Below are 9,095 nucleotides of genomic sequence, written 5' to 3'. Positions count from 1 at the left end.
AATTTGTCATTTTTATTCCAGAGTGTTTTATGTTCTTGAATTTCAGTTTTCACTTAAATCTTGCTTGTAAAATGAATAATATTGGAAAGCATTGCATCAGGCAGATCAGTCATGCAGTTAAAACATTCATTACAAGTGTGTGTGTCTGTGTGTGTATACACACTTTTGACTTGATGACTGCCTAGACTAGTATGAGTATTTGGCAAGACTTTCTCTTGCCAAATGCTCAGACTAGTTTGCTCTTGTCTTCTTCCTAAACTGAGAGAATGAGTGATCCAAGTTCACTGAGCTGGCTTCATGCCTAATGCAGAGCTAAATTCATGGTCTCCTGGTTCTAGCCTGGTGCCTTAACTACCACACCGAAATGACTCTCCATTGCAAACGTGCATCTCTCTATATTAATGAACTATGCAGGACGCTCTCACCTGCTCTGAGGGTGTGACAGGATATAAATTCACTGCCCAAAGAATGTTTGTTAAGGTCAAAACGTGCACATGCTCTTCTGTAGATATGCAGGAACAAAACCAATCTGTTTGCTTATTCACTGTTAAGTGGTATAAATGTGCAATGGAAATGGAAAAGAACACAGTGTTGTAAAGTTACCTTATCTTCAATCTTGCTTTCTCTGCAAGAGCAGAAAGGAGGAGAAGTGTTTACACAGTAGCTGCACTGGCTTCTGGGTGCAGTTCAATGTGCTGCTTGTCCGTTTTAAAGCCCTTCATGGTTCAGCGTCTGAATAACTTTGGAACCACTTTCCCTGAATATCTGCCCATAGATCACGGAAATGAACTTTCTTTATGTCCCCTTGATTAAGAAGGGACAGTAAAAATGCCTTTTTATCACTGCCCCTTTTCTCTGGAATACCATTCCCCAATGTTCAATGCACTCGTCCTTTTAGCATTTAGGAAGTCAATTAAAACCTCGTTATTTAAACAGACCCTGAGGTCTGAATGATTGTTTTCCCCCCTTCAAATGATTGGAAGATATTTGTTTTTGATGATATTTTAACGCCTAGGTTTTATATAGGCAAATTTACTGATTTGTTTGCACGACTGTATATTGTCTTTTCCTTTTATCCCAGTGGGAATTGTACTTCATTCAGTTCCTTTGAATTGGACAAGCCTGTAGTCCTATACGATAATTAAAATAAAAATAAAAACATGTGCTTTTTGTTGATCTTCCACTTGAGAACTAACAAAATATTAAAAGACAAGAAAGTTATGTAAATAAATACTAAAATAGATTTATCATAAAAAATAAGCTGGATGAAAGGGATAATCTTAACAGTTTTAGAGGAATATTGACTTTTTAAGGAATCTTTTTGTAACCTGATGTTCATTTGTCTTGTCAACCTTTTAAGGTAGACCCTGTGGTAAATAGACCCTGTGAGAATGAGTGAAACACTATGATTTCAGATAAATAACCATAATTTATGGTTATAATAATTTCAAAATAAGAGTCTTGAAAGCCTGGCAAAGTTTTTCTTTCCCCCCTTCTTACACTAGAGTGGGGCAAAGTGAAGTTGCTTGGTCATTCCCATAATTTCCTGAGCTCAGCTGATGTAAATATTGCCTAACTTCCTCAAAGTTATTTCCACAATCTACTATAATTTCTATATGATTTGAAGGCTCCTTGGCAGTTTGAGAATGACTGCTGAAAATTAAAACATTTTTTTCTGGAAGTTACAAGATGTTTTACTAGCTTGATATGCATTTCTTTGCCCTGATTAATTAACACCCAAAAGAGTCTTATTATTTTAATAGAATTCTGTAATTTCGCAACACAATACTGTACATTGTTACTGAATGTAAATCACATCAAGTCCAATTGGTTTTTTTACTAGTTATGTATTTTATAGGGTGTATTTATTTTTTGGATGGTCAGCCACAGTTCATATTGTAGTAATATCATAATTTTTTGATGACGAATAATAATTTATATTCCACTTTTTCTCAGGGAGCTTGAGATGGCTCTTTTGATATTATCACAACTGGGGTAGGTTGTGTGGATTGTGAGAAAACAACTGATCCTACATCACTTCATGAGTTTCCCTGGCTGGAGATGGACAGGGATATGATATTCTCTGTCTTAGTTCAGTGGGTTCTTTTGGGTGAATTTTCTTTTCATATATGACAGAATACAGAATACAGTATTTAGAAAGAAATGAACCTACTGACACAAACATCTACTTAATATTAAAACATATTACTTCATCTTATACTATTTTAGGAAAAATTGAATGTTAGGCTTTGACTTGTGTTACAAACATGTTACTGCCAAGTTGTCTTAATGCCCTAATTTTCTTAATTTCCTCTGTTTCCCCAAACAGAATCAAGGCAAAGCTATCTTGAGTCTCTTTCTCCTATTCTTGCCATTTCCATTATAGTAATTTATTTTTCATGAAAAAGGCTTGCATTCCTTCATTAAAGGTTTTTTCTGTACTCTACAGTCCTAAACAGAACTGAAAATATGTGTGATTTAATGATAAAAGATTATTAGTTCAAACAAGCTTCACCAACCTTTAGAACAGATTGAGGGGAGGGGTATAGTTCCCCTCTTGTTAAGAGTGACATACAGTATATTTTAATTTCTTTGAGCAGCAAAAGTTTATATGTAAAATGATTAGTTCCTCCTTAGGAATAAAGTTCCTTGAGGCCAGTGAGGTTTACTGTAATTTAGAAGAAAGTCACAGAGGTGGGATAAAGATGAAACTCTTGTTATCACAGTATTTTCATTGTCTTAAAAATCATATGTAAGCTATCATTTTACTCAGCCCTTTTCAATACAATTGACAAGATTCAACAAAATTGAAATGGAGGCCTTCATCAGCATCAATGTATATGAGTGACACTGTCAAAACAGCAGCAATAAGTGTTTTGATTTTGCTGTCTGGCTAAATAATTCATTTACTTTCATAGCTATAAAAAGAAGGTAACAGAAAATGATAAAATACTTATAACATAGTTACTCCAAATATTTCTTATATACTTCAATTTGTAACAGTGGAGAAATTGTTATTTCATGATGATGTAATCATGCTGTAACTTTACAGTCAGTACATATTTCTAAACAGCTGCTTGAGGAAGATTAGGCAGTGATTAAAGTGTTTCTTTCACCTGCCTTAGGCTGAGTGCAACTTTTATCAGGACTAAGATTGAATCTCTACGACATTTACTGTTAATCTGAATGATGCAATATGAAAATGGGAAATACAATCCAAATCAACTATAAGACAAGCACTGATATTAGTTTGCAACTATTGTTGGAGATACATTTTATTCTAGTTTTATATTGCTTTTGTATTCTGGACGGAAGGAGGACGCGACAGCCAGGGTTGAAACAACAGCAAGTCTTTTATCAACACAAACTGAGGTGACAGCGATTCAAAGGGACGAACCGCGCGCCAAGGTATATATATGAACAGTTTAACCAATCGGTGGCCGAGGACTGCGCAGCAACCGCTGACGTCAGTCCAACAGCCAATCGGAAAGTAACTTGGGCCGGCAACAGCCTCTCGCGACCTGATTGGCTAGGACGCGCTGAGAGGCTGTTGCTGGCTAGTATTAATGCATATTTAATTAACTGAATATGTAACACCCCTTCCCCCCAGTTTGCGCATGTCCGGAATTGGAGCATGCGTAGTCTTGAAGATACGCTGGGCGGTGCCGGACCCGCCCAGATCTTCTCAGTTCCAGAGAAGTCGTCGGCGGAGGAGGACCTTCTCGTAGTAGCTCCTCCCCGAAGGGAGTGCAGCTCTGAGGGACGCCATCTTGGGACGGCCCAGAAGGCGGGCTCAACAGCAGAGGTAGGCCGGGCCGGGGTGGCACGACCCTAGGATTAGGCGGAGACAAGGGAGGAGAGTCTATGGGGGTAGGAACATAGGCTTGCGACTCTTTGCTTGCGGGTTGAGGCGACAGTCCCGCTTCCCGATAGGGGGCGCTTGGGTAGGCTGGGCCTGGTGTGGCGAAGGCCCGTAATTGCGTTTGCTCGGCTTGAGTGAAGTCTGGCTGTGGATAGGCGAGGCCTGGATTTGCGAAGGCCTCATTTGGCAACCCCGGTTGTGCAGTGTTGTCTTGCGAGCAGTCCGGGTTGCCCGCCTCTGATGGGAGGCGCCTCCTTAGTTGATCCAGGTGGCGCCTCCATTGGGATCCATCAACCAGTCGGACCCTGAAAGAACAGGGGCCTGTCAGGGCGGTTACAATAGCAGGGACCCACCGGGGCTCCCCGAAGAAGGAACGGGCCCAAACCAAATCCCCTAGCTTAAAAGAATGGGGAGGGAGAACCCCCAGATTGCTCGGTTGATCCCCCAAATAGAGCGGATGGAGTCTATCCAGGGGAGTCCGCAGGCGCCGGCCCATCAAGAGCTCCGCGGGGCTTTTGTTGGTAGTCGGGCAGGGGGTGGAATGTTGGCTTAGCAAGTAAGCCGCCACCCTCGCCTGCCAGTCGCCACGGTCCATGCGGCCCAGGGCCTCCTTCGCTGAGCGGACCGCCCGCTCAGCCCGGCCATTGCTGGCCGGGTGATACGGGGCTGTAGGCGCATGCCGGATCCCTTGCTCGGCCAGAAAACCTTGAAAGGTGGTGGATGAGAACTGGGGCCCGTTATCTGATACAATTATGTCCGGCAACCCATGGGTTGCAAAAATTCTGCGAAGAGCCTGGACCGTACTCTCGGCTGTGGTGGAGGTCATTAGTACCAGTTCCACCCACCGGGAGTAGGCATCCACCACTATTAGGAAACTCTGGCCATGGAAGGGACCAGCGAAATCTATGTGGAGGCGTGACCACGGGCCTCTCGGAGCCTCCCACTCGCGAGTAGGCCCGGCAGGAGGGTTGGGCCTAGAAGCCTGACATGTGGTGCAGCGGCCTACATAAGCCGCGATCTCCGAGTCCAACAAGGGCCACCAGACATAGCTGCGGGCTAACGCCTTCATTCGTGCTATGCCTGGATGGTCCTTGTGGAGCAGAGGCAGAACTAGTGGCCGCAGTGCCGTGGGGATCACTACCCGATCCCCCCAGATAAGACACCCCCCGTGGAGTGAGAGTTCTGCCTGTCGTGCTTTGAAGGGCCGGAAGCCCTCTGCCACTTTGTCTGCAGGCCATCCCCTCAGGACCCAGGAAGCAACCTGGGAGAGGATCGGATCGGCCTTTGTGTAGGCCGCGACATCCGCGGCTGTCATAGGTAGGCCGGAAGACGCGATGGAAAGGACAGATAGGGCCTGCACGGGGGCAGTGTCGGTCTCCGGCAACGGGCAGCGGCTCAGGGCATCAGCGTGCCCGAGCTGCTTGCCCGGACGGTACTGCAGCGTATAAGAGTACGCTGCAAGGAATTCCGTCCAGCGTGTAATGCGTGGGGAGAGGATGGGGGGGTCGGCTTGTCATCAGCCAAAAGCCCAAGGAGTGGCTTATGGTCGGTAACAAGAGTAAAGGCCCGACCATAGAGGTAGTCGTGGAACCTCTTAATCCCGGACACTGCAGCCAGAGCCTCCTTGTCGATCTGGCTGTAATTGCGCTCCGCCGAGGAGAGTGTCCGGGAATAAAAGGCCACCGGGGCCTCCGAGCCATTTGGGAGGACATGGCTCAGGACCGCCCCTATACCATAAGGGGAGGCATCACACGCTAGCGTCAGAGGCATCCTGTCATTGTATTGAATCAGGACTGCCGATGACGTCAGCGTCTCTTTGACAGCCGCGAACGCATGCGCTTCGCGGCTTCCCCAGCGCCAGGCCGCGGATCGGTCGAGCAACCGATGCAGCGGCTCGGCTAGTGACGCCTTATGAGGGATGAATGGGGCGTAGAAGTTCAGTAGGCCTAGGAACGCCTGCAGCTCCGCCTTGGAGGTGGGTGCAGGGGCGTTCCTAATGGCAGCAACCTTGGAAGGCGTGGGGTGGATTCCTTGGGCGTCAATCATGAAGCCCAAGAATTCCACCCTAGGAACAGCAAATGAGCATTTGCTTTTCTTAAGTTTTAGGCCTGCGCCCCTGAAACGACTGAGGACCTTCCGTAGCACCTCGGTGAGTTCTGAGCAGCTGGAAGCAGCGATCAGAACATCATCGAAGTACGGTACTACGCCCGGGAGCCCATGGAGCAACCGTTCCATGAGGCTCTGGAAGATCCCCGGGGCTACGGAAACGCCGAATTGAAGGCGGCGACAACGAAAAGCCCCACGATGGGTGACGATGGTCTGGGCAGCCGCCGCATCGTCATCCACCGGGAGCTGTTGATAGGCCTGCGCCATATCCAGTTTGGCGAATGTGCAACCCTGCCCCAAGGAATGGAGCAGGTGTTGCACTACAGGGACTGGATAGGGGTTTGCCTGAAGGGCCAGGTTGATCGTCGACTTGTAGTCGGCGCAGATCCTCACCAACCCGTCCGGCTTGACTGGGAGGACGATAGGGGTCTCCCAGCGAGCATGGTCCACGGGCTCGATGACTCCCTGCGCCAAGAGCTTATCAAGCTCGGCGTCAACCTTGGCCCTTAAGGCAAAAGGCACCCTGCGGGCTTTCAACCTAATCGGAGCAACCTGGGGGTCGAGGCTAAGAGAGATGGGGGTGCCCTTATAGCAACCGAGCTGCCCGTCAAAAACGTCAGCAAATTCCCTTAGGACGTCTTCTAAGGAGGAGGAGGAAACCCGGTTCACCCCCCCAATTGACAACCCCAAGGGAGGGAACCAGTCCAGGCCCAGTAGGGCAGGCAGGGCCTTCTTAACCACAAGGACTGGCAGCTTTCCCCGGAACTTTCCATACTGTACTAAAACTGGAAAAGACCCCAGGGTGGGAATTAGGTTCCCTTGGTAATCCCGCAGGGTCGTTTTGGCTGGAAGTAATTGGGATCTAGAGACTTTGGGACAGAGGCGGGAGAAAGTTGCCCAGGACAAGAGGGAGCAGGACGATCCGGAGTCCACCTCCATCTTGCAGGGCTGACCTTCAAGCTGGACGGTGGCTGCGATCTTCCGGGCTCCGGCGGAGGCCTGGCTGACCGAGCCCTCAGCAGCTGGCGGCAGGGAAACCTTGTGGCAGTCTTCTTCTCGGCGAGTTGGCCGCGGTGGCTGGCGGCGCTGCTGCGGTTGAGATTGCGCGTTGGCCGGGAAGAAGGCGGGGGCAGGCAAGGATGCCCGGCAGACCTGGGCAATGTGGCCAATCTTCTGGCAACGGCGGCAGATAGTATTTTGAAATCGGCAGGCTGAGCCTGCGTGGCAGCCGCCACAACTGAGGCAGGCGGACCCAGTGGCAGAAGGTGCCGCTGCTGGTGGGGGTCTTCGCCGCGGTTGTGCCCGTAACTGCCCTACAACTTCGGAGGATGGGTCTTCGGGAGCTGGTAGCTCGTCCACCTCACAGATTTGGGAGGCTGGTGGAGCGTGCGGAACGCTTCCTGGTGCTTGAGACGCCAGCTGCAGCCGTTCCAGGTCGGCGGTAGACTGCTCAGAGAGCTCGGCTGCTCTGGCAGTCTCTACCGCTTGCAGTAGCGTGATATCGTGATTTCGGAACATGCGGCTTCTTAGGTGGACATCTCGCACTCCGCACACAAATTGTTCCACCAGGTTTTCCTCCAAGTTGGAGAAGTCGCACTGAGCGGCCGTGGTGCGCAGGGACTCCAGGAATTGGCTTATTGATTCCCCTGGCTTCTGCACCCGGCGGCGGAATGCGAACCGGCGGGCAATTTTTGAAGGAGTCGGGGCATAGTGTCCCTTCAGCCTCGCCATTAAGTTGTCCCAGCCAAGTGTGTACACTGGCCTGGGAACAGCCAGAGCCCTGGCGGAGGCGAACATTGACGGTTCGCAGCAGGAGAGGAAAAAGCTACATTTTTCTTCATCTGTTTGTGCCCGGTTTTTTGATGCGATGAGATACGTCTCGAATCGTTCCATGAATCCCTCCCAGGATTCTCCGGCCGAGCCGTAGGGAGCGAACGGAGGCAAGGCTGAATTCATTTTGGCGGAGAGTTAGGGAAGAAGGCACGCAGAGGAGAGTGAGGCAGGAGAACGGAATTTCCGTCAGCGTTCGTTGCCGGTGCGGACCGCGGCTTGTGGCAGCTGGCTGATCCCTCACTCTCTCTTCACCCTAGGCTATGCGGAATCGCAACATCCCACCCTCGTCGCCAGTTTTGTATTCTGGACGGAAGGAGGACGCGACAGCCAGGGTTGAAACAACAGCAAGTCTTTTATTAACACAAACTGAGGTGACAGCGATTCAAAGGGACGAACCGCGCGCCAAGGTATATATATGAACAGTTTAACCAATCGGTGGCCGAGGACTGCGCAGCAACCGCTGACGTCAGTCCAACAGCCAATCGGAAAGTAACTTGGGCCGGCAACAGCCTCTCGCGACCTGATTGGCTAGGACGCGCTGAGAGGCTGTTGCTGGCTAGTATTAATGCATATTTAATTAACTACTGAATATGTAACAATTGCTACCACTTTTTAAAAACAAATTACCTGGAAAGAAGCCCCACTGAGCTGCTGTGTGGTCAAGGAACAATTACATGCCTCATTAAGCAGAGCACGGAGTGCTACATGAGGGCAGGAAGCCCTGGAAGACCTAGCGCAGTGCCAGGCCTGCCTGCCCCAGGCCTTCTAAGGTGTCCCCCACCCCTTAAGACACCCATGCTCTACTTCAAGAAACTCCACAGTTTTGGGCCCCTTTTCTCCCCCACTGGTTACCCACAGGGATTGGGCTTCCTCCCCACTCTACATCACCCATTATACGCTTATCTTTTGAAGATCTCCAGAACTTTCCGTAGCATTGTTCGGGCCACTTTAGGGAAGCAGAATGGATTGCTTATTTGGTTGGCCATGTAGTGTGATTCCAGAAGTAGTGGTCATTTCCCAAGTGACAACAATTCAAATATGGCGGGGGGTGGCTGCTTCCAGAATTACACCACGCAGCTGCACCACAAAGCAATCTATTTTGCTTCCCTAACCTGAGCTCTGGAGATCTTTGAAAGATAAGTGAGGAGAAGGGGGCCTGGTGGGGTGGGAAGCAGGTCTGAAGCTGGTGGGGATCTGGTGGGGGTGATGGGATAGAGATGGGAGGGGAGTCTGGCAGTATCCTTGTGGCTGGAAAGGACAAATGACCATGGGACTGCTGCAGCGGCTGTAATTT

The 9,095-nt window shown here is 49.2% G+C and overlaps 1 protein-coding gene across 1 annotated transcript in view; it reads right to left on the bottom strand.

The window, feature by feature from the left end:
* NANP (N-acetylneuraminic acid phosphatase) overlaps window positions 1–9,095 on the bottom strand; it is a 53,490-nt gene that overhangs the window by 23,781 nt on the left and 20,614 nt on the right. The gene's annotated exons all lie outside the window — the stretch shown is intronic.

The sequence above is a fragment of the Thamnophis elegans genome, chromosome 4 (assembly GCF_009769535.1).
Source record: "Thamnophis elegans isolate rThaEle1 chromosome 4, rThaEle1.pri, whole genome shotgun sequence".
NCBI lineage: Eukaryota > Metazoa > Chordata > Lepidosauria > Squamata > Colubridae > Thamnophis > Thamnophis elegans.
This window is presented reverse-complemented; position numbering and strand designations above follow the sequence as displayed.